Source organism: Chenopodium album, chromosome 16 (assembly GCF_948465745.1).
Source record: "Chenopodium album chromosome 16, dcCheAlbu1.1, whole genome shotgun sequence".
In the NCBI taxonomy this organism is placed as follows: Eukaryota; Viridiplantae; Streptophyta; class Magnoliopsida; order Caryophyllales; family Amaranthaceae; genus Chenopodium; species Chenopodium album.
The window spans coordinates 19,078,932-19,105,717 of NC_137849.1; the positions used below are offsets into that span (position 1 = coordinate 19,078,932).

Consider the following 26,786-nt stretch of genomic DNA (forward strand, 5'->3'; position numbering starts at 1 on the left):
TATTGCTTCCTAGTATCATGTTTAGGATTAACTAATATTTTTGATATTATTATGATGCTTCCTATTTCTTTTCTAATATCATGTTAGTATCTTGCTAGGAATAAAGCTTTGATTTTTAATGTTTAGTGACATGCTAGGGTTTGTTATTAATCTCGTTAGTATCATGCCTAGGATCTTGCTATTATTATTATGCTTTACTGAGATTATTATGATTGATGATTGTTGTTGTTATGTTGCTTGATATATATTGTTATTGCTTGATCACGCCTTTTATGCATGTTTAAGGGGAATTTGTACTTGTAATCACGCTTAATAAGATAATTAATAATCTTGTTTAGGCTAATATGATTATAATTCAAGTGATCGCCAATAATAGATTTGTTTGTGCATTAAATTCAACCAACATAGATAAACAGGTTTAGGGTTAACCTATTGATTGCATGTTAGTTAGAAAGCGCACATGAATACGAGAAGAATAAAGTAGAGGCCTTTTTAGGGCAGGTTCAATCTCTTTTAGGTTGGATTTGTACCTTCATCCCCGAACTTCCAGTTATGGTTCTAGACCTGTGGGAGTTAACGATCTCCTGGATCGTTAAGAGGTGTAACCTTCACCTTGTGAACGGTTTACAAGTTCCTAAAACTTGTTGGCGACTCTTTTACTCTAGCTTCCTTCCCTTTGGACGCCACCATGCTTAAGTGTATGATTACAGTGGGGCTCAAGTGTGGGATGCTTGAAATATTATCTACAGGCTCTATGCATCTTTATCATCCCGGGATCGTTGAACCCACTAAACATATCAGTTTCAAAACGCCTTGACAGTGGGTTCAACATCCCAAATCAATGAAAGCACTATAATGAACTCACCAAGCACAAATTTCCTTCATATTGAAGCATTATTTTTCTTAACTTACCTCCTCAATTACCTTACCCATATGACTCAAAATTCAAGAAAATCGAGCATACTCTCATCATCAAACACGAAATTCCTTCTCACTATGCTCATTCTCGCTTAAAGGATCCGATTCCCATGAAAACAACCTACAAATCCAAACACAAAACAAGTGAAAGAAAGAAAAGAAAATAAAAGAGAAATAATAAAGATAAAACCAAAAGAAAAGGTTAGAAAACCGGTTGCCTCCCAGGAAGCGCTTGCTTAAGGTCTTAAGCTCGACCTTTCCTCCAAATCACGGAGGGTCAAAGAAAACCACTTTGTCCAAAGTGGTAGAGAGAGTAAAGTCATTGTCAAGTTTGGGAAAAATCATATCATGAGATGTATCATCTTGAATCAAAGAAACCGAACTAAGCTTGTTGTCCTTCAAGTTCTCTCTCTTTTTCTTCGAAACTTTCTTTTTCTTCTTTGACTTCTTCTTCCTTTGAGTAGGCAACTTCACACTATCAACAATTGTTGAATCATGCTCATCATCCGTCAATGAAGACTCAAACCATGAAGGTACTCCCTCCGTGTTTTTTTAAGTGACACACTTTGACTGGCACGTAGTTTATGGCACTTTATTTGACTTCAATTAAATATTAGGTTAGTGGGGCAGCTGAGTAATTAAATAATGAAAAGAAAAGATAGTGGATGAATTATTTTATTCATGACTATTGCAAGTGGGGACCATCTTTTTGGTGGTGTGGGGGGGGGGGTTGTCAGTCATAATAAAAGCACTTTGGAGGGAAAGGAAAAGTGGCGCTTCTTATTTGCCACCAACATATTACACATACAGTACACTTAAAATTCAAAATCTAAAAATTTCATTTCCCTCATACGTTTTCAGCAATTGTTGAACTTGAAATTTACGACTTCAAAAAATTTTCATTTCCCTCCTAATACTTCAACTACTCAGCTCCATGCTATAAATACCATAGCATTCAATGCAGACTTGATTTTTTCCACCACAAACCTGAAAAAATAGAGGGAAAAGCTAAGAAGAAATCACTTGAAAAAAAGCTGGGGATGGGGGGGTGGGGGGGAGGGTAGATTAGTGTTCAATTTTTCATTTAACAATCATCCATAATGTGTCTGTATTAAAAAAAAAATCTGACATCTGAGAATCGAACAAAGAATGCAGAATGGATACTCGGTCGAGCAGAATCCGGGAACGTTCATCGTGGGCTTATGAAGGAGGTTGCAGCCATATATTGTTGCTCAAGATCCACAGTACAACGAATTTGGGCAATTGCAAAGAAAAACATGCAGGCAGGTGAGTCCATGAATGTCCAATCGAAGAAGTTCAAATGTGGGAGGAAAAAAATTAGACTGACTATCGAAATGATACAAGCAGTTCCGTATTTGAAAAGGGGCAATATCAGAGCTTGTGCTGCAGCCTTAAATGTGTCCACAACCACTATCAGAAGACTGATAAAGGAAGGCAAGCTTAAACCACACAACAACGCCATAAAGCCATCACTTATTGAGCAAAACAAAACACAAAGGCTGAACTGGTGCATGCAGGCAATTGCAGAAAGTAGTTTTGATGAAAATCCGGTGTTTGAAGACATGTTCAACACCATTCACATCGATGAGAAGTGGTTTTACATGACAAAGGGCAAGCACAAGTTTTACTTGACACCGTGCGAGAAAAGGCCTTACAGGACTTGTAAAAGTAACAGATTCATTAGCAAAGTCATGTTCCTTGTTGTAGTTGCACGACCATGGTTCAATTCTGAAGGGGTTTGTGTTTTTGATGGCAAACTGGGAATATTACCATTTGTCAAGTGGGCGCCGACAAAGAAAAAAAGCAAAAATAGACCAGCGGGAACCCCTGAGTTAAAACCCATACTTTCAGTCACCAAAGAAGCATACAGAATGATGCTGATCAGGAGGGTTTTACCAGCAATTTTAGAGAAATGGCCAGCAAGTCACCAAGGACCAATATTCATTCAGCAAGATAATGCAACACCACATATAAAAACTGATGATGCAAAATGGTTGGAAGCAGTTCAGGCAAGTAACAAAGACATAAGGTTGGTGTTTCAACCACCTAACAGTCCATACCTAAATGTTTTAGATTTAGGCTTTTTTAATGCTATTCAATGTCTCAAGGATCAAACAACCCCTAAAAATTATCAAGAGTTGATACGGAATGTGAAAAATGCATACAATGAATTCTCTCCGGTTAGGGGGAACAGGGTATTTTTGAGCTTGCAACTAGTCATGATTGAAATTATGAAAGCTAAGGGGGGCAATGACTACATTTTACAACACATAGCTAAGGAAAGCTTAGCCAGGCAACGCATATTACCTACTGTTTTATCCCCACCCACAAAACTTGTTCAGGAAATACTAGATGGGTTCCAAGCTGCCAAAGTAGGAACTTGGTGAGCAGCAGTAAATGTTTTGAAGCACTGCCCAAATACAACACTCAGCCAACATTGCAGATGCTTTTTGTAATGTAGTAATATGTATTTAGTAGGTCTTTAGTGTTAAGTATCTTAGAGGTGCATTATGGATGAATTTAGCACGCACGTATCAGAGTTGAATGTGGATAAGCTTTTGTATAATTGACTAATGTATGTACAACTTTTTGGGTACTACTTTAGAAAGACAATATGGTAGGAAATTGTAATGTCAAGTGATTGTAATATGGTAGGAAATTAATGATAAATTTTTTGTTATATAAATGTGATTATGCCTCTCAGGATATTCCATTTCAATTCACATGCAAGTGACAACAACAATAACACATCAATGCAACTTTACATTCCTAATAAGGATCAATGTATTTTGAAGTCATGCATATCCAAATTGAAATACTATACAGGTAATCATCATTGAGGAAGGCCATATTTCATTAGTCATTCACATAAAACCAATATTTTCATACAACAGAGCAATAATAACAATAGAGCATCAGCCGATAATGACAATAATTACTTAACTGATTTTCCATAGAAATACGTTGGTACAAGCAGTCGTAACATTTCATGCCCAGGTATTTCATTAAACTTAGGTGACGGTATTTCATAAGAGGAAGGCGGTGACGGTATTTCACAAGGCCTTTCAACTTTTTGTGGAGAGAGCCACTTCATATTTCCCTCTAACCTGTCTGATAAATTCATCATCACTTCTCTTTTCTTAATCAATTCTCTCTGGGGAGTGGTCCAGACATGTTCTGGTGTATCTGGGACTACAACACCCTTAGAAGGAGGTTGAGAGTAAGGAGGAGAAAACGACGGGGTGTTTAGGGTAAATTCACCACCATCACTTTCCGACAATGAACCACCTTGCATCGATTCCATTATACCATTAACCTACAAGCAATAATTACCATGTAAAAAGTCAATTATTTTTTAATTGGCTCGCAATTCTAATTTCAATTCTCTACCATTTTATAGATATTGACTTAGAACCAAATCTAATTTAATTACAATCAGTTGTCCTTAAATAAAGCCAATTACACAACTTACCAAACAATGCAGAAGCTTTGAGCTACACCAATTGCTTGAAAAAGCCCCAAATCGATTTAGGGTTTCGTCTTAAGCATCAGATTGGGGTTTACAGAGAAACCTCAACAATTCATCGTTGCTACGTACCAACTACTTCGTCAATTCAAAGCGACTCACTAAAATACAGCGTAGATAACCACCGGTCTCTGCATTGCCCCTCTTAGATCTGGATTTGTTGCTTGTTAAAACCCCCAAATTCGAGCAAACAAAATAAACCTAAATTTTCTGTAATTATTTTTATTGGGTTCTGAAATGGTGTGGAAAGTAATTGACGGCCTAACTACAACAACAATTGAAGGAAATTAGCAGTGAGTTGAGGATTAAGGGTTTTACAGATTTGAGTCCAAGCTTCAAGATATGAAGAGAGAGAAAATAAGGGTGATAAGGGTGAGTTCGAAAATAATAGAGAAAATAACGAGAGGGGGTGGGGTGGGGGGAGGGTAGCATTAAAATATTATTTACATGGGGACCACTGCAGAAGAGTGAAATAATTTTTTATGTGGGAATGGGGACCAGTTTACATTATTATATTATAAAGTATTTCCTAAAATGGAAGTGTGTCACTTAAAAAAACACGGCCCGAAATGAAAAGTGTGTCACTTAAAAAAACACGGAGGGAGTATTTCAATCACATCCTCATCCTCTACCTTTGAAGGCCCTGACATCTTCACTAACCAACATGCTTTCAACACTTATAGGAACATCATCACAAGCTACAAGCATATCATTAGTAGAAGACACAATTATGCAAGCATTAGTAGAAAACACATTTTGACATTGAGTTATTAGCACCGGTTCTTAAAAATCGGTGGCAAAAAAATTAGACGGGATTAGTATAAAAGAATTGTCACCGGTTCAAACCAAACCGTTGCCAAATTGGTGAAATGGCACCGGTTTGAACCGGTGGCAATGAAAAAAAAAACCCTACCTTTTCTTTCACTTTCCTCGATATTTCGCTCTCTCCCTCTCCTCTCTCCTCTCTCCTCAACTAGATCTCTCTCCTCTCTCTCCACCTTACCGCCCTTCATTCCACCCTGCCGCCGTTCTTATGCATCTGTGAATTTCTTCGGGTGACAGCGAAGATCTCGACTTTTCCTTTTCCACTTTTTTCTTTCGTCGATTTCGAGGTATAATTGCTTGCAAATGTTAGATAAGATTTGAGATTCATATGTTTTTGAGCTTTTTTATCTTTGATTTTATGCAATTCTCCCGATTTAAGCTGGATTGAGCACGAATTTCGAATGTGGTGAAGTTGAATTCTAGGGTTTTCGTTAGATCCCATTTTCCAATTGTAGATTTTTTGAGTTCAATGTTTTTGTGTGTTTTTTTTTTTTTTGATTTCATGAATTGAAAAATGGAAAAATGAATGGTTGAATCTCGATCTTGTTTCCGCCTTTTGGGCTTTAGAATTTTCTGCCGCACTTTTTTTTTGATTGGTATTTTGAGAAATTTTGGGGAAAATTGTTGGACTTATGATCATCAAATCTTTGAGAAATTACATTTCTTGTGATTTATGAAGTTCAATTGTGATATATTGTGAGTTCTGATGTGATTTGTTCTTTTGGTGGCGGAGGTGGTGGTGTTGGTGGGAAGGGGAGAAGTAGAGCTAAAGCTTCGAAGGATGACTCCGATTCGTAGTGGGCTGGTGCTGAGCCTGATAGCTGGAAGCGTGTGGATTAAGGCAAAGAGAGAAGATTAGCTGTGAAGATTGGTGTAGGTCGAAGAGTCAAACGCGAACTACTTGCTAAACCCGCTGCTTTGTTTCTTTTCTCTATGTTAGGGTTATTAATTCTATTTTTAATGAAAGAGGAATTAAGGTTACAAATACCCCTGTTGTTTTGATTGATGATGTTGCGGATTTGTCGATTGGGCTTATGCTTGCTGTATTGCGAAGGATTCCTCAGTGTGATCTTTATGTTCGTAAAGGGTTGTGGAAGAAAGGGGACTTTTGATTAACTACTAGGGTATGTTCATTTAATTTAATTTAATTCCCCTTTTAATTTATATAATTGGGTTTGATTCAAATTTGTGATTGAATTATGGTGTTTATGATTATGATGAAGTTTTGATTAGGGTTTGGTTTAATTTGACTTAAAAGGTGGCCAATTTTAAATGTGTCGATGATGAATTACTGAATTCCATTGATGTCGATGTTGGTTTTTTTTGGTGTAGTTTGATGGTAAATGTGATTGTGTTGAAGTGGGATTGATTTGCTTTGGTGTAATTTGAGTTGAAAGGAACTAATTTCAAAGTGGATTTTGAAATAGGTTTTGATTATATTGTTTGGGGGTGGTAATTTGAGTAGAAAGGGAGCCAGTATCACATTAAATTGTTATGCTTGGTGTAATTTGGCTCTCTTGAAATTGAATTGGTTATGCTTTGGTATAATTTGAGTTGAGTAAATGCCAATATCACATTCAATTTGGGTTACCATCTTATTGTTATTAACATGTGTTAATGATGCATTTTGAAATTCTGTTAGCACTGTTGTTTTTTTCTATTAAGTGTTGTAGAAATTAGTGTAATTTGAGATAAGATACTAATTCTTGCTACTTCAGTTTTTGGTGTAAAAAAAAAAAAAAAAAAAAAATATATATATATATATATATATATATTTTGCTGAATTTGCTATACGTAATTCATTAGGTGAATTTGCTGAATTTGCTACTGCTGCCCTGCCGAGGCTACTGCTGCAGCTGGCCTGGCAAGGTTGCAGCTGCTACTACCCTGCCGAGCCTGCTGCTGCAGCTGGCCTGGCCTGGCAAGGTTGCAGCTACCGCAGCCCTGCTGAGGCTGCTGCTGCAGCTGGCCTCGAAAGGTTGCAGCTGCTGCTGCCCTGCCAAGGCTGCTGTTGCAGCTTCCCTAGCAAGGCTGCAGCTGCTACTACTCTGCCAAGGCTGCTTCTGCTTCTGTGTTGATGTTCTGCTACTATGCTGCTGCTGTTTTGCTATTTTGGTCATTGTAACTGAGCTTGCTCACATGTTTTAACAGGTGCAATATGGTTTCGTCTTCTGTATTATGGAATAAATGTTCTATATTGTGCCAAGGCTCATCATTGGGTAAATACTTCATTATTTTCAGCTTAATTCTTGCCATAAGTCTATGGGCTTCAGTGTTTTAAATCAATTATTTGGGTGGTTCAATTTGAAATATTAAATTGGGGATTTTTTTGATGCCATTATTTACATCTGAATCAGTTTTATTTTGATTCATTTTGGCAGTTGGACAAGTTCATTCCCAACAGATCAGCTCTAAATTTCAATTGCGCCCACTGTACGCTGCATTTCTCTTCTTTCCTGCTGCTTCTGTGCTGTGCTACTGCTTATGTGCTGCTACTGATGCTTCCATGTTGCTGCTACTGTGTGCTTCTATCTTTAATGCTGTTGCTACTACCTCCTCCTATCTGTATTATTTTGCCCTCAGCTTTACTATTTTTTTTTTCTTTCTATTTTGTTACTAATTGGAGCATGTTATTCAATGCATATACAGATTGGTCTGTTGAGATGTTGGCCTTTGTTTATCTTGATCCCTTGGAGATAGGGATTTATAGTTCCAGTTCCTTATGTGAAACAAGTGAGGGTATGTTGACTATTTACCAATATTCTTTTTTTGCTTGATTATCATTGGTGTCAATGCGTTTTGTAAAAGCTTGCAGATCCTAATGTTTTTAATTACACTTTTACGAAATGCATTTCCTTGACTTCTTTGAATTTTGATTAATAATTTACTTGTCTTATGTTGAGTTCCTGAGATTTGGTCACATTTCCTTTTCTTGTATATATCTTACTATCTTAGACATGGCTAAATTAGACCTTTCTTGACTACCTTTGAGATGATTTCGATCATATATTAGAGCAAAGTTAATGATAGGTAAATTTAGAGAAGTTAAGTCCACTGAAGTCTTCCTTCAAAATAAAAAGAAAAAGTCCACTGAAATCTTGTTAGATGCCTTTTTATATGAAGTGTGAGTAGAAACGAAGACATTAAGTCAAGTCAAAGTTTCAGATAATGGCCTTTTTTAGGTTTTGATGGGCAGTTGGCATTGGCACTCATCTTGCTTAGTATGATATTATAGGCTTTCAAAGAGTCACTAAGGCAGTGATGCAGCCTTTTAGATCTTTTGTGATACTACTACAGTATGATATTTGAAACAAAGAAGTGAAAGCTGAAGGAAACAAAGGAAAAGAAAGAGACCCTTTTGGATAAAGTTAGGTAATTTTGTGTCAAATAAGTGCTTGTTTGGCAATCTCTATTTTTTTAAAAAAAATTTGTGTGAATGGTGGGTTAGCAATCCTGGTAATGTATTACATCAAAGAGATAGTACCCTCTTACTATCTGAAGAAAAATAGTTTCTCTTATTGATTTGGTAGTTGGTTAATGGAAAGGAAGCCCCACTATACTATGTATCCTTTGATTATACTGCCTGGACATAACAATTAACATACCCGTTGACTGCTTGTTGATGTTGTGAATATATTCTTCGGATTATAGGAACTTGGCATCATTGCTCTCCACATTCAGCTCCGTGCTACCGGAGGAAACAAGGCTAAGACTCTTGGACCAACCAGGTGCTCTGTCTGCAGACTAGATGCTGCTATGCCCCTGCTGCTGTTCTGCTCTACAGCTACTGCTGCGTTGCTACTGGGCTGCTGCTGTTCTGCTATTCTGGTCTTTCTATATTTGTAATTTTTCAAATTTTTTTTGGATGAAAAGTGTAAAACTACAAGTTATTAATAAAAAGATATGTGTTTTAGGTATAATATGATTTTATACAATTGTGTGCTGGCATATAGGTGAAAAAAATGCAAAAAAAAAAAAAAAAAAAAAAAAAAAAAATATTTTTTTTGGGCATTATTAGCATCGGTTCTGTTAATAACCGGTGCAAATAACTTTTTTTTTTTTTTAGAAAAATTGTAGGCAATATTGGCACCGGTTAACCGGTGCTAATAATTATTTTTCGCACCGGTTTTGAACCGGTGCCAAAAACTGATGTTTTTGGAGTCCCTCAAATAAGCACCGGTTCAAAATCGGTGCGCAAAGCCGGTTTTGAACTGGTGTGCATTTCTCTTTTTCTTCTAGTGAAGCATTATCATTCGAAGGAAATGCACATAATTCCTTGAACATAGGATAGAGACTCATGCATCGACTTGAGCTTAAAACTAGCCTTATCATTACCAACACACAAAGTAATCATGCCACCTTTCACATCTATCAAGACACCCGAAGTAGCTAAGAATGGTCTCCCCTATAATGATAGGAATGTTGTCATCTTCCGCAATCTCTAGCACAATGAATTCAACGGGAATTGTAAACTCACCTATCTTGAGGGGGACATCCTCAATTCTTCCCTTGGGAAACTTAATAGAAGGGTCGGCCAATTATAAGGTCATGTTGGTTGGAAGAAGCTCACCTAACTTAAGCTTCTTAAAAACGGAATAAGGCATTATGCTAACACTAGCACCAAGATCACAAAAATCATTTTGAAATATTTTTCCAATAATCTTGCAAGGGATGGAGAAGTTCCCCGGATCTTCCATCTTTGGGGGTAAGTCATTATGGATAAGAGCACTACAACACTCCCTAACTTTCACTAAATCAACCTCATTACACTCTCTTTTGCCACTCAAAATTTCCTTAAGGAACTTAGAATACCTTGGCATTTGTGTCAAAGCCTCGGTGAAAGGGATAGAAAGATGAACTTCCTTAAGCATATCAAGAAATCTCCCAAATTGCCCATCAATCTTATTTCTCAAGAACTTTTGGGGGTATGGAAGTTTGGGTTTGATCACATCCTCATGCAATTTTTCTTCAATCCTCACTTCTTCTTTGGCATCTTGACTCTCCTTCTTTGACACATCAAGCTCTTTCTCTCCACATAAATCACTCACCTTCTCACCCTCCTCGCTTCTCCTAGAAACACCCTCTTCAAGCACTTCACTACTCCTAGTGGTGATAGAATAGACCGGTTTTTTAGGATCAACTCCATAAGAAAGCAAAGAAGAAGGGCTAGCACTATCTTTCAAGGTGTTAGCTAATTGAGTGATTTGTATTTCAAGCATTTTGTTATGTGTCATCATCTCATTGAACTTTTTATCACTCACCGCCATGTAAGTGTTCAAAATCTTGGTTTGGTTCTCAATGATCTCTTCCAAATTAGTCCTAGAAGATGAAGGTTGGGCATAGGAATTGTCACCATTGCCTTGAGTTCTTGGAGCAAATCCGGGTGGGGGTCCCCTTTGATTGTTGTTTTGAAAATTACCCCAAATTTGGTTGCTCCAATTATCCTGGCCTTGATTTTGGCCATTGTTTTGATGATGGTTACCATAGCCTTGGTTTTGGCTTTGGTTTCCATACCCTTGACCTTGACTTTGATTATTATAGCCTTGATTGTTATAGTTGCCTCGGAAATTTTGATTTCCTTGGTTTTTTTAACCTCCATTTTGGTTATAATTATCAAAGTTCCCTTGTTGGCTAGAATTTATATACCCAAAATTCCTTTGTCCATCAAATCTTTGCCCATTGTTGTTTGAAACAAAGTTCACTTGTTCACATTCATCAATTATCAAAAGCATTTAGACAATTAGAAGCATCATGGTCATACGACACACACATCACAAAACAAACAACCATTTGGCATATTGTTTGAAGTAGAAGGAAGAGTTGAGTTAGAAGATGTACCTCTCCCCTTATTGTGAGAGGGAAGAATTAGTGTTTGTGACGAAGCACTCTCAAGCTTTGCTTTGATCGAGGTCATCTCCTTTCCCAAGTTTGAAATTTGAGAGGACAAATTGTTAATGGCATTGAGATGGTCGATTGAATACACCGTAGAACCACTTTTGCTTGTCGACTCTTTATCACCATCTTGTATCCATGTAGTGTCTTACTACATCCTCGATTATATCCACCACCTCCTCTTCTGTCTTGTTCATAGTAGGTCCTCCGGCTTCGGCATCTAGACAAGATTTTCCTTCAGGGCTTAGACCTCCATAGAAGATTTGGATGATTTGATAGGTGGGAATCCCATGATGTGGGAATTCTCTTTGGTACTTCTTATACCTTTTCCATGCCTCATATAAGCTCTCATTCCCCTTTTGCTTGAAGCTTTGAATGAGCGTCCTTGCTTCAGGCGTCTTCTTTTGTGGATAGAAACGAGATAGAAACTCCTTTGTCACTTCATCCCATGTCCTCAAAGAGTTTGGTTTCTCCTCTTTGTCCAACCACTCTAGAGCATGTCCAATTAGAGAGAAAGGGAAAAGTTTAAGTCGAATGAACTCTTGAGTAACCCCATTCACCTTGATGGTATTGCAATACTTCTCAAATTCTTTTAGATGGTTGAGGGGACTCTCATGCTTTGCTCCACTAAATTGACGCTTCTCTGTCATTGTGATCATTACCGGTCTAATCTCAAAATCATTTGCCGAAGTTGTAGGAGGAGTAATTCCACTTTCAAACCTATAAGCTCCCGGAGTTCCTAACTCCTTCAATGCTATTGACGGATTAGCACCCATGCTTTCTCGTTCTTCTTCTTGATGTTCTTCCTCACTTGGAGGGCTAGAGCTTAAGGATCAATTGGCAACCCTTATCTTCGTGATAGTCCTTTCAATTTTCGGATCAAATGACACTAAAATCCGACCTCGTGCCCTATGCATACAATCTCAAAGGAAAATATTAGTAGCACGGCTACAAATGTAGCCTAAAAGAGAAAATTTTTTGTGTTTTTCAAATAAGATGGAATAGACTCAACAACTATAATAAATAAAGGTGGGCATGGGCCGTGCCGGCACGCAGGCGGCACAAGCCCGGCACGGCTACCTACTTGTGGGTCGTTCCGTGAACAAAAAACTTGAAATCTGGCACGGGCACGGCGGGCGGCACTACTTTTGGCCCGTGGGTCGACACGTCGGTACGACCCACAAGCACGACACGTGGCACGGCCCAGCATGGCACGCGGCCCGCCAGGAATGGCACGGCCTGTGCTTATAGCCGTTGGATATAGCCGTTAGAACCCAACAGCCATAAACGACTATAACCAAAATTCCCCCCTAAAAATCCTTGTAAATACCCCATTTGTTCCTCCCAAATTTTTCACAATTCATCAACTCATCTCTCCTCTCTTATTCTCTAATTCCTACTCTCTTTTGTGTTTTGTTCCAAGAAGAAAAAAAAAAAAAATCCTACTCTTATAAATTCTACTAGTCTACTACCAAAAAAAAAAAAAAAAAAAAAATTCTTATATTTAAATTCGGGAAATTATAAGTTTGGGAAAGCAATTAAAGCGTCATTGAAAGATCTAACTCAACTTTATTTTAATTTGTTATTGTTATTGTTATTGTTATTGTTATTGTTATTATTATTGTTATTATTGTTGTTGTTGTTGTTGTTGTTGTTATTGTTATTATTGTTTTATTGGAACTTAATTATATAAAAACTAATTTCTATTTTTATTGTGGATAATTTGGATTGTTAGTGAGCTCTGTCTAAGGCGGGACTTGGGCTCATGACAATGTCGTTCCTAAGCTCTCCTACCTGGGATCTCACTGGCCCAAGTAATCTATTATTATTATTATTATTATTATTAAAAACTTAATTTATATAAAAACTACTTACTATTCTTATTGTTATTGTTATTATTATTGTTGTTAATTGTTATTATTATTGTTATTGTTAATTTGTTATTATTATTGTTATTGTTAATTTGTTATTATTATTTGTATTATTATTATTGTTGTTGTTATTATTATTGTTATTGACTTATTGTTATTATTATTAGATATTAATCATGGCATCAAACCCGAACGCTTCCTCCTCCTCTAGGAAAGCCAAGTCAAAATGTAGGGAATTACCAAACCCAAACACTTCAATGCCCCCCCTAACATACCCTTTCCCTCCCCTGTACCTCCCCTAACATGCCATTTCCAAACACTTCCACCCTTTTCTTTCATCCCCAAACCACGGGAGGGTTCGAACAAATGAATGATATGGCTCCTTGGACTATGTCTAGTTCGGGATTTCAACAAAACCAATTCTCACCTCATTTATATGGATCACAACATTAATTTTCTATTCCTACTAACCAAGGTAGCCAAACACAACCCTCCGGGTCGAGTGAACAATCCACCCAAATGCCAAACACCCAAATTCCAAACCCATTAGAGTGGTGTACCGAAAAGGAATTTTCCCAAACCAACCGAAAGAGTAATGTTTGGGCACATTATCAATTAAGTAAAGATGGAACCAAATCCAAGTGTCAGACTTGTAGGAAAATTTTCTCGGCCGAAACCAAGGGAGGGATGGGACACCTTGGTAGACATGCAAAAAGATGTGATGTACCATCTAGTGATCCAACCCAACCCAAAATTTCTCAATTCCATCCACAAGGCTTCACTTACAGTTATAAGAGAGATAGGGATGAACTTGGGAGAATGATAGTACATGCTGAACAACCTTTTCTTTTTGCCGAAAAAGATGCTTTTAACAATTACATTAACCGAGCACTACCACCCCAACACAAAAAAATCTCCCGAAAAACCGTTCGATCTGCTGCCATGAAGAATTTTCAAGAGTACAAATTGAACTTAGAAAATGAATTGAGTAATTTTCCTAGTAGAGTTTTTCTTTAATTGCCGATGCATGGGATAGTGGTTACGGACTTCACTATTTATGTGTTACTTGTCATTGGTTGGATAATGATTAGTTGTTACAAAACACATCATGCATTTTAAAATGCTTGAATACCCTCATACCAGTCTTAACATTTCTCATCATTTATTGCAAGCTATTAATGCATATATATAGTCTTAGGGATAAAATCATGTCTATGACTTTTGAAAATGCAACTTCAATGACATTTAGTGCGAATTTGGTTAAACCCCAGTTGAACGATGTAGTATTAGATAGAGATGCACTTTATATTAGATGCATTTGTCATGTTCTTAACTTGTGTGTGAAGGATGGAACACAAGCAATTGGTCCATTTTATCACAAAATTAGGAATGTTATTATGTCTATTAATAGTTGTAACTTGAGATTTCAAGAATGGAAAGGTTTTTGCAGGCAACAAAGGATAAAGACTATAAAAATAGCACCGGATTGTCCAACTAGGTGGAACTCCACCTATGAAATGTTGAGTAGAGCAATCAAGTACAAGGTTCATTTAACTCTTTTTTATAATAAAAAATTTCCACAATTTGCTTTACTAGAAGATGATTGGGCTAATTGTGAAAAATATATGCAGTTTTTACAATTACTATATAGTATGACACATTGTTTTTCTTCTGTATATAATCCTTGTTCCCATTCTTTTCTTAGCAATGCATGTAACACCCTAGAAATTCATTTCTTTTAAAATACCTGTTTTGCTTTGTATAAAACTTTAAATAGGAATATCTAAGACATTACCGCCACCGTGAAAACGACTAAGGCAACTATCAAAGACACACAGCGGAAGACAAATTTCAAAACCTTTCAAAACAAGTCAACTTGAAAAAGTCAAGCAACGAAAGTATAGTCAAACCAAAGTCAAACGAAGTAAAATAAAATCAACCTACCGCTTGGAACCATTATAGGCCCTTATTAAAACCAAACCGAACTCAAAACCTTTTCGTTAGTCATGCACAATAATAGTATCATAAATAAACAAAGCATTAAACACATCTTATACTTATGGAAACTAGCATGATTCGCTCTTCACTCATGTCCATTCATGAATATGCTTCATCACCTGAAAAGGTTATCTCTACCTATTTCCACTACTCTCCATTAAAAATGGGTCATCATAGGGCCATGATAAAGACAAGGCCAATAAACACACAAACAACAAAGCTGAGTGCATAAGCGTAATTAACACACTAACATGCACTTACCTATCAACACATAACTTACCTTGTTGCATCTGTTTTTCATTCATACAACATCCAACAAAACTTCTCAACTAGACAACTACATAATTTATTTAGCATTGATTACGCATCGAACGTGTTTCCCCCTAACCTCCCCCAAATAAATTGAGGTTACTGACACGGGAGCTAACCGTGCCAGCATCAATAACCACACATAGGTGGCGGAATTCCTGCGCATAATAATAATAAAAGGAATGTACAGCGTCCTGTACTCCAGTAAAAGTTATGGTTAAATATAAAGCCCCATAACTCCCCCCATATGTTCATACTCAAGGTATATACGTTCCAATAGTTTTGGTGCATAATCTCTTTCACTTTACGTTATTTACCGATTATTAAACTTGGTGATGACTCTCAAACCATAATCATTCAATCAACAATAATTATTCAAACAATCAAATATATCAATTTAATTCTTGAATAATTAGTGACCACATAATATTTAATGTTGAACCCTTTTTATTTCTACCTCGGTGCCAATGACACCTTAAACGCATAAAGCGCCACAAATCCTATCCCTCGGTGTTAAAAACACCTTAAGTGCACTAAGGCACTAACATACCATTTATTCCTCGTGTACATGGACACTTATATAGCTCTTTGCTCATGCTTATAGCATCAATAAAAATTATATGAACCATAATAAAATTCATTTTCAATATTCCAAACCAAATTAAACATTTAGTTTAATTAAACATGCTCCCTATCATGCCATAAATAAATATGTGGTTCATAAATAATATTCCAAGCTATTATTTTCCATTCAATAATCCATCACAAATAAATCATGCTTCATAATCCAATCACCAATAACATTCAAATCATAATTTCCATTCCAAACCTAGCATGATATTACTTGTAATCAATCAAACACATTTATCATGCTACTACATCAACATAATTATGCTAAGTACGCGAACGTACCTCAAATAAGCCCTTAAAGTAGCCGATTACACTACTACAATTCCCGAATCAAGTCTCCTATATAAAGGGACAATAATACTATATTAATTCTCCTTGTATACACAATTTTCAGCAACTTAAATTTACTTTAGACTACTTAAAAAAAATCTGAAAATTATTTAAAAACCCCTAATTAAACTCCTTTTTAATGGGTAATCACACCCTTTCATTAAAATCACAATTATACTACTTTAAATAAAATTCCAGCATTTTAAACTAATCAAAAACCCTTTAAAACTTTATCAAAATACATTTTTATACTTAAATTATCTATAGAAACATTAAATTATCTCTTACCCTTTAAACTCAAGGATAAAATTTAAAGCATAAAAAAAACTTTGTTAAAAATCAAAAACTGCCCGAAAATCATATTTAGAGGCTGAATTTGGCCACGAGAGATAAGTAGTGAGTCATTCTTAAAACGTTGTTTCCACATGGAAAACACTACTTTTTTTTTTTATCAAAATCGGATGAGTTCAGAACTTGATCGGGATTAAAACGGGATTAAAATTAACGAACGAAAATCTAAAAATTAAAACACGAATTTACGTGTTCAAAATAATCTAGAATTAAGTTAAACTAATCAGTAGTTATAATTTTCAAACATCATTACTATAAAAGCTCTAAATCAATTGTTCGTAAAAACTCTAAAATCGTGATTTTCAATAATTAAAAACCCTAGGTTATAAAATTTACAAATTCTGAAAATTATGACATTTATAAAATTTGAAATTATAAAGTTTAATCATCAAAATACAATTTGATACTAATTAAATTAATTTCAAACAATAAAATCAAAACCCATAAATCAATAATTATAATTACACAAATTAATAAAACAAAGGAGAAAGAAAATAAGACTAACCTTTTTGTGTGGGAAATTTTTGGGGATTCATGGTGTATTTATAAAGTAGAGAGTAGGGTTAAATTTGGGCTTATAAAAATGTGGGCTTAAGTTACGGGATATGACTTAAGTTATGGGTTTTGGAATGTGTTATTCCAATAAGAGTATGTAGGAATAATTTACATTACCCAATAATTAATAAACATTTGGCCCAAAATATATTTTACTTTTATAAAACCTTATATTTAAAATACTTTAACCCTTTAAAATATTTAATTAAAGTACTTGAGCCCTTAACAATACATTTTATTAATACTTAAATACTTTATAAAAATACATAAAAATACGGGGTATTACAATGCATGTTTACTTGCACAAATTTTTGCCGAACACCGATCACAACACAATTATGCTGGATATCTTCCATCTATGGAGGAAAAATGGCGTAAATATTACACTAATATTCCTGTGATTTATATTTTTGCTTCTATTTTAGATCCAAGGCAAAAGTATGATGGCACTTTTTTATTAATTGATATTTATTTTTCTAACATGGATATTGAAGATAATGTTGAAACTTTTAAAACTAAGGTGACTAATGATTTTTTCTCTTTATATTGAGTTTATGAATCTAAATATGGAACCTTGTCTCGATTTGCCCCTTCTCAAACATCCAAAAACGTAAGTAAAAGGGCCAAAGGTTTATTTGCACAAGTTGCTAACATGATGTCTAAGTTTTCAGGTACAGAATCATCATCTAGGAGAACACAAAGCGATGTTTTGGAGTTGCAAATGTACTTAAGTTACGACTTCATGAAAGACATGGACATCCTTGTTTGGTGGAAATCACAAACCACCAAACATCCAATTTTGGCGGCAATGGCTCGTGATATTTTTGCTATCCAAGTCTCCTCCGTTGCCTCCGAAAGAGCTTTTTGTGCGTCAAGACGGGTTTTAGACGATAGAAGAACAAGACTAAAACCCGAAACACTTGAAATGTGTGTTTGCTTCAAGGATTGGTTTGATGCTGAAACTCGTTCACAAGATCGTACTTATACACAAAATGACGACGATGAAGGAACGTTGGGTTCTACTAGTTCTCAATCAATTCAATTGGCCGATGAACTTGAACAAGAAGAAGACGAAGACGAAGAATAATAATAACATAGTTACATTACACACTATTGTACAATTTTTGTATTATTGAACCTCGTATTCCGTATAATAAAATGAAGTTATTCACCAATTATTGTACGATTTTTAATTATCATTAATTTTTTGTATTATTTATTTATCGTACTGGCATATAATAAAATAAGTTATTCATCAATTTTTTGTGTTATTTGCTTTTTGCACTCGTAAGTTTTTTTAATTATATGCGTTGTTGTTTTTTGCTAAATTAATAAAGTTATTTATATAAACTTAAACATAAATTATTTTTATAAACTTAATTAAAATAAAGTTGTTCAAAAAAAAAAATCACATTAACATAAACATAAATTAATAACATTATTTATATAAACTTAAGTTGTACAAAAAAAATATATATCGATTTTTTTATATACATTTAATACATATATATTATAAAAAAAAACCAAACGGGTTGGCCCGCTGCCCGGCACAGCAAGGCCTGCTAGACACGTGGGCTGTGTCGTGGGCTGGGGTGTGCCAAAATTTGACACGGCACGACACAGCACGAGCCCCACCCAGGCATGGCCAGCGACGGCCCGGCACGGCACGATGCCTATGTTTAATAACAAATAACTATGCCATTCCTCGGCAACGACGCCATTTTGACGACGGGATAGACTAGGTCGTTGAAAACTTATCCTCCTATAACTAAACTAAATTTGTAAACACTCAACAAACCCAAATACGAGTATAGAGTAGGGATGACAATCGTAAACGGATATCCGCCAACCCGATCCACCCGATTTAATTTAATGGACAAAAATCCGCATTAAATGGATGAAGGGCGGGTGACGGATGAAGCGGGTGACGGATCGCGTCGGATTCGGGTGGGGCTCCGCGTCATCCATCACCCAATCCGTCATCCACCCTATATAAAATTTTTTTTTTTAAAAAAAAAAATTTATGTAATATATTTATATATACTATAATTCTGTTTTTTTTTTAAAAAAAAAATATATACTGTAATATATATATATATATATATATATATATATATATATATATATATATATATATATATATATATATATATATATATATATATATATATATATATTTCTACAAAATATATAAACCCCCCTAAATTCAGAAACCCTAATCCCTAATTTTGAATGCCACCCTTATTCTCTCTCACTCGGTTTCACACTCATTCTCTCTCTTAGAGTCTCAGTTTCGCCACGCTCAGTCCCTCACCACCACTCTACGACAATCCGGCGGGTTCTTTCGCCGGCACAGCCCGACCATCCTCACACACCTCACTCTTTTTTATTTCGTTCAAGGTAATTTTCTTGTTAGTTTTGTCTAATTTATTCTACTAGTGTAAACCCTAATCAAGTAATCATCTAATAATTTCTAGTTGTTGAAATAATTGGCTTAATTTGTATATCTGAATTTGTGATTTGTTATGAAGATCTGAACCCGACCATCTGATTTGTTGAAAATTCTGATTTGTGTTTTATACTGTAAATCTGAATTTTGAGTATATATTTATTGATTGAAATATAATCTGCTTTCTTGTGAAGATATTATAGAAAAAATTAATTTATGCTTAATTTTAATGTCACAAAATGTGGTCTGCTAGAGATGGTGTGCTTAAATTACCTGTTATCCAGTGTTGTAATAATCAGCCTGTGGTTGATTGTAAACTGATGTGAATTCTACTTTTTGGCCGGATTGATATGACTCGCTTGGATGGCCTTTTTTAGCTTCCAACAACTCTCGGTAGTATGACCCCTACCTTGATGGTACTTGCAGTGTGCATTTGGGCTCCAACTAGGCAACCTCTTTTCAGGTGTGGGATCTTGAATAGGTCCAATGGGAGTGATGAGTCCCTTGGCATGGAGTCGATCGAAAGAAGTATCATAACTCATCCCGATAGGGGTGAACTCTTTCCTTAGTTGCTTTTTAGGTCCTTGATTATCCATGGCTAAGACATCGTTTAGGTCAAAGGTACTAACATTGTTACTAGAGTAGGTGTTTTCGGAAGAAGAAGGATTGTCGTTCTTCTTTCCTTTCCAGCCACTGTTGTTACCATGGTTAGTAGCTTTCTGTTTTTCAAGATCGCCTTCAATATCAATACCTATGTTATAGACGGCTTTAAAAGTATTCAAGTTGTTTTGGTATTTCAGATGTTTTGAATACTTTTCTTGGAGGTTCTTGATGAACATTCTTACGGACTCCTTTTCAGTAAGAACCTCTACCATCTTAGCAGAAGTTTCCCTCCAATTGTTGAATAAAGAAGTAAATCCTTCGTTTTCCTTTTGTTTCAACATCTCGAGTTCCCTATGGTCGGTTTCAACCTAAATGTTACACTTGTACCTATCAATGAAAGCGTTTTTAATAGTTTCCCAAGAAGAAATCATCTCCTTGTCTAGGGAGAAAAACCATTGTTGACAAACGGTTTCAAGAGATAGTGAGAACAATGAGGGGAAGACCTTTTTGTTGACTGCCTTAATATTCATTATAGTTTCGAAAGCTCTTAATGAAAGTAAGGATTACCGGTTGGTTTGAACTTAGGGATGTCATTGGCATTGAACTTCTGCGGAAGAATTTCTTTGTCCACTAAGACCCCTTGCGAGCTAATTCCCTGAAACTTATAGTCGTTGGGAATTTTTCTAAGGCTTTCTTCTATGCTCTCATGTTGTAGTTGCTTGCTAGGATCGTTGACTTGAAGAGCAAGAGTCTTCATCATCTCAATCAGGCTATTGATGTTTTTCCTCATCTCATCAATTTCCTGTTGGGTAGCCATTTTCTTAGCTTTCCTTCTTTGATAGATCGGTTTATTAAAGAGTAGTACTTGAACAAAGGTGTTGTCCTTGATTAAACGCCCTTCTCTCCCTGACCAAGTGCTGTGGAGAGGGAAGTCATGGATACTTATTGTTAATTATTTGACTCAAACTTGATTCAACATGCATAGATGGGAAGAGATCATAGAAGAATTTAGGAATAGAGTGGACCCCCAACTCAAGTGACGGAAAGGACGACTCATGCATGGACCTAAGACATGGTCATGGTGTCAAAAGAGTATGTACGAAGTGTGTGAAGACTTGTGAGTGAAAGTGGCATGCTTGAAACTTGTGTAAGACCATGGGACTATGTGCTTAGACTCGATTAAAGACCAAATAATGACCTTGGTTATTAATTAACTAATCAATTAGACTCGACGCGAAGATCTGAGCAAGAAACTGGACCATCGCATAACCAATGGCACTGTCGTGTCGCGCTAGAACCATCGCAACGCGATATCACTATTGCGTCGCAATGGACACTTGTGTGTCGCAACACAAGCTAAACTTCCGCGTCAATATTGAAACGTGAGTTTGAACATGTTTCCAGTATTTTAGTCGAAAAGGATAAGCCTATAGTCGTACTAAGTCATGTTTAGTCAATATATTAGACTTTAATTACTCATATTAATTAATTAATTAATTAATTAAGCAAAGTCCAGTAGTCATTAATTAGTTTATTTAGACTTATTATTAATCACAAGTCAAACAAACGGCTAGGTTAATCACACATAGGTTATGCACTAGCAAATAATGCACAAGTAGTCAAATATTCACAATATGATGCAATGAGTTTGCAACCTAACCATGGCTCTAGTTCTTTAAAGTTCAAGGGTTAGGGTAGTCAAAAGAGGGTCCATGATTATGAGTCCGAAAGCTTCGCGCGAAAGCCTTACCTTTGGAAGGGTTGGCGTGTATGGATGGGACCCCGCAAGTTAAACTTGCTTCCATGGTTTAGTGAATACACAAACTCGGATGTACCCATCGTTGCACGGAGCGTTCGATTGGGTAGATGGAGCTTGAATCCCCAGAGGGTTATGGCCATATGTAGAACACATATGGGTTTTAGAAAAAAGGGAAAAACTTGATCAAGAAGTAGAATCGGCCAAACAATACTAGAATCGGTCAAATCAAGAAGGCAGATTTCTGGCTTGGTATTGGAAGAATTCGGAGCGAGAAAATAGGGTCCATCGCACAGCGATGACTCTATCACGTCGCAATGAAAACATCACACCGCGATAAAGCCATCGTACAACGATGGACACTGCTGTCTCAGCGACAGTCCCTACATGCCTTAGCAGCTTTCTGTGTTCTCAGAATTTTTCGATTTTTCGTAGTTTTTTTTCGATTCTAGTTGTGAAAGATATTTTCCAATTTTCCTACGTGTAAAAAGCCTATGTTTTTGACGCATTACGGATGGTCTTTCCAATGCGGACCTTTTTATGCTTATGCCACAATGTTAATGAAAATTACACACATGAATATTTAGAACGTTTTAAGTCTCATCCACTCATTCTAAACAATTGCCAAAATAAATTTTAGGAATTAGAATAGGAATCCTCCCTAGTGGAGTCACCAAAAAATTGTAGGGAATATTTCAAGTCACCTAACTTTGAGCTCCACTGTGATCATGCACTTAAGCATGGTGGCGTCCAAAGGGAAAGAAGCTAGAGTAAAAGAATTGCCAACAAGTTTTAGGAACTTGTAAACCGTTCACAGGGTGAAGGTTACACCCATTCACGATCACAAAGATTGCTAACTCCATAGTGGCCTGGAACCATGACTGGATATTCGGGGATAAAGGTACGAATCCAACCTAAAAGAGATTGAACCCGCCCTAAAATAGGCCTCTACTTTATTCTTCTCATATTCATGTGCGCTTTCTGATCAACATACAATCATTAGGTTAGCCCTAAACCTGTTTAATCTATGTTGGTTTATTATTAATGCACAAATAAATCAATTATTGGAGATCACTTAAATTAAAATCATATTAAGCCTAAATCAAATTATTAATTATCTTATTAGACGTGATTTCAAGTACAAATTCCCTTTAAACCTGCAAGAGAGGCGTGATCAAGTAATAATAATAATAATATCAAGCAACATAATATTGACACAACAAATCATCATCATCATAATAATATTCTCAAAGCATAATAATATTAGCAAGATCCTAGGCATGCTACTAACATGATTAATAACAAATCCTTGCATGACACTAAACAATAAATCCAAAGCTTTATACCTAACATGATACTAAAAAGCATTAAAGACATCCTAACATGATACTAGAAATATAAAATTTAAGCATGACTTCTATATCAAAAGAATAATTAAGTAATCAAATTACTTTCTTTGATGCCTCGTACCTCTTTCTATCAAAACAATATACACGTTATTAAACTTCAATAAAATATTAAATCAAATAATCAATTTAAATAATTGAAATAAGGATTTGGGACCAAACCCTCAGGACTTATCAATCTTTCACGTTTAGGGCGAAGGCAACTTCGAGCTTGGCTAGGTGTGTTAGTGTCTCGTGATGGACGTCTGATGTATTTTGAAAAGGCTAGGCTTAGAAATCAAGAAAGAAAGAATAGGCTTTAGCTTAGAGAGAGAAGAGAGAGATGGTAATTGTTGGTTATTTGAAAACGGGGAATAACGATCCTATTTATAGAGAAAAATCGACCGAAAACAAAGAGTTTGAATTCGTCTCGGAGTAAAACTAGTTCCATCGCGACGCGATGGCTCTATTGCGACGCAATGGACCTCATCGCGGCGCAATGGTAGCTGTACGATAAAAATCGTACGGAGTCCATCTTCCAATTGAATTTGGATAAGTAGAGTTCGTACTTATCTTTTATTAAATCAGATTTAATCTTTGTAAAACACTTGTTTTATTCCAAATAAAATTCTTTATATTTTCAAAATCAAATAATAATTATAATTATCAATCGTAATCCCTTTAGAACTTGAAACAACCTTCTAGATTTTTCTAGAAGATTAAGACAAATCCTAATGACTTTAGGAATAATAATTATTTAACGGACTCTCCACATGATCATTGGGCCGTATATAAAATCCGGTTTAGGCCCAATTTAGTATTTTGACCATAACTTCCTCGTTATAACTCGGAATTGAGCTTATAATATATTGTTGGAAAGCTCTTTTCAAATCCTATCCAACTACACAATTATTGGACCCATATTATGAATCAAACTAAACTGAACTGGACGTTTTTCATAAAAAGGGTACGAAAAGAAAGATTTTCGAAATGCAAAAATAACTATTTTTATTAAAAACATTTTAGAAAACAGAGGGATTCACGAGACTCTTTCACATTTCACTTTGTTCGATAATCAATGACGTGAAAGGTATTCATCACTGGGTTTGGTTTTGGGTAAACACTATCAGGTGTCTACAATAACACTTCATCTATCCTCTAATTGATGTATTTGCGACTTCCACACAATGTAATAATACAATGAAATATAATAATGACCCTCGGAAAAGATGGTCAAGAGAAAGAAGATTTACGCAATTTCCTGTGAGCTATAAAGAATTACTAGAAAAACTAAGTGAAAAAGGATTGCTCACACCAACAGGGTGACAGGCTAAAGTCGTATCACCTAATCAAAAAATAATTACCTAAGTCCACTAGCTTATGCAGATAGGGAAGTAGGGTCGAATCCACAGGGAAACAAGTCTTTCTACTCCTAATTAATTATTATAATCTAAATTATTAAAGTAACCAATATTTGTTGTGATTATAAACTATACTACGAAGATTATGAGTAAGGAGAATAATTAAGGAAGAAATCAATAATAATAAAGCCTAGGGCATAGGTTCACTAATAAACAATATTCCAGGGTAAAACACAATAATCAATCATCAATGCATTAATTAATCAGATCATAAAGGGCTTTCGCTACGTATTACAATCACAGAATTAATTTACCGGTATTAAATCTCATCTCTCGAATCTCGACCTAACCATTTATAAATTAATCTGCCTATTGAAACTAAACCTAAACATCAATTCTCATCTCTCGAATCTCGAATCAATATTGCTAAACTCATACAATTAAACCTGGCCAAATCTAATTGCATAGCATTAAAACAATCAATAGGAAATTAATTAAGCATTAATAATCAACAATCATAAAATTACCCTTTCATATTATTTATCAGATCCCCAAAAACCCTAGAAGGAAAACTACTCAGACATAATTAAAACTAAGCAAAACATAATATTTAAACAAGACATGAAAGAAAAATAGAATGAATAAAATACTGAGATTAATTAAGAGAGAAATCGTACCAAGACGGCGGAATTACAATAGAGTTGAGGAACAAGAAAGAAAATAAAGTCTAGAGAGAGAAAGTTGAGTAGAGAGAAGGAAGAGAATAAAAACTAGAGTAAGAATAATGAAGAAGACTCCTAATCTTGCCTAATAATAACACATTAATACTAAGCAAGACAATCACCGCTAAACAAAACAAATCGGAAATCAAAACTCCCTAATTCTACACGCGCCCGGTCGGGCAAGGGCTCGCCCGACCGGGCCCGCCTTTTTTCCTCTTCAAATGCTTTCTCGCGCCCGGCCGGGCAGTGGCTCGCCCGACCGGGCCCGCCTCCTTCCCTCAGATGTCTTCTCGCGCCCGGTCGGGCGCGAGCTACGGGCGCGGGACCCTTCATGGTGCTGCTCCGCCCCGCCCGGCCGGGCGCGCCTTCGGGCGGTGCTCTGGTGGTCCGGGCGAGGCTCCTTGGGCCTCGAGGCTCTTCCTTGGGCTCTCCAACTTGGCCCAAACGCCTCATATCTCCAAAACTGAGCCCTTAGTCACCGATTTGCTACCTCCAATCGGTCTTGGGCTATCGAACGTGGTCGCGGTCTTTCAATACTTGTAGATGCTCCTCGAAAAACCCGGGAAAATGCTCCAAGTACGCAAATTCCTACAAAACTCAAGCAAAACTACCAAAGCACTGGAAAACACAAATTAGTAATAAAAGTGGCTCGTAGGAGCCAAAAACACTACTAATTACGACCAAGGGACGGGGATAAATATATATATAAAATGAACACATCAAACTCCCCCAAGCCAAACCTTTGCTTGTCCCTAAGCAAAGGGCTCCTCAATGAACAATAAAACATGCCTCACCCCAATATAAAAAAATCAAGCACAAACGATTCAAGGCAAATCAAGTGAGCATGCTTCAAAACCAACCAATCCTATCCATCTAATCACCCTTCCTCCCCAACAATTGTCAAGTAGAGCGAACCACAAGAGCATATAGAATTCAAGACTAGTGCTCACACACTCAACTCTCATTTATGTGGCGAGTAAAAGATGTACTCGATCGCTCTCCATCCCAACCCCTTTATGTGAACAATGCCCTCCCAAACTCACAACCTCGTGTGTTTAAAAAGACATACACTCAACCTATTAGTCGACTCGGAATATGTCAAGTCATAACTTGCATTGATAAACAACACTTTCATATTTACACAACTCTATGCACAAGGTCAAAAGGTCTTTAAAGCTTGTAATGTAAGGCTAGGGTGAAAGGGTAGGATAAATTTGGGGAAATGTGAGAGAAAAGCTATGCATTAAGGGAGCCATATCCTAATAAAACCATGACCAAATATAA

At 36.2% G+C, this 26,786-nt stretch overlaps 2 long non-coding RNA genes and 1 pseudogene across 4 annotated transcripts; 2 read left to right on the top strand and 1 right to left on the bottom strand.

The window, feature by feature from the left end:
* Positions 1–1,668: 1,668 nt before the first annotated feature.
* Positions 1,669–4,844, bottom strand: LOC145584990 (uncharacterized). The gene is made up of 3 exons (XR_014100488.1): positions 4,412–4,844; positions 3,884–4,255; positions 1,669–1,905 (listed from the first exon to the last, which is right to left on the bottom strand). It is a non-coding gene; the product is annotated as an uncharacterized LOC145584990 (long non-coding RNA).
* Positions 4,845–5,320: 476 nt separating this feature from the next.
* Positions 5,321–9,196, top strand: LOC145584991 (uncharacterized). 3 transcript variants are annotated; one of them, XR_014100489.1, is made up of 6 exons: positions 5,321–5,577; positions 6,024–6,414; positions 7,442–7,509; positions 7,672–7,855; positions 7,940–8,029; positions 8,942–9,196. It is a non-coding gene; the product is annotated as an uncharacterized LOC145584991 (long non-coding RNA). The 3 variants fall into 3 exon arrangements; XR_014100490.1 differs by having other exon boundaries at positions 5,327–5,577; positions 7,672–7,832; XR_014100491.1 differs by having other exon boundaries at positions 5,327–5,577; positions 7,672–7,810.
* A 2,271-nt stretch (positions 9,197–11,467) lies between these two features.
* On the top strand, positions 11,468–11,565 carry LOC145587093 (small nucleolar RNA R71; annotated as a pseudogene).
* The last annotated feature ends 15,221 nt before the right edge of the window (positions 11,566–26,786 follow it).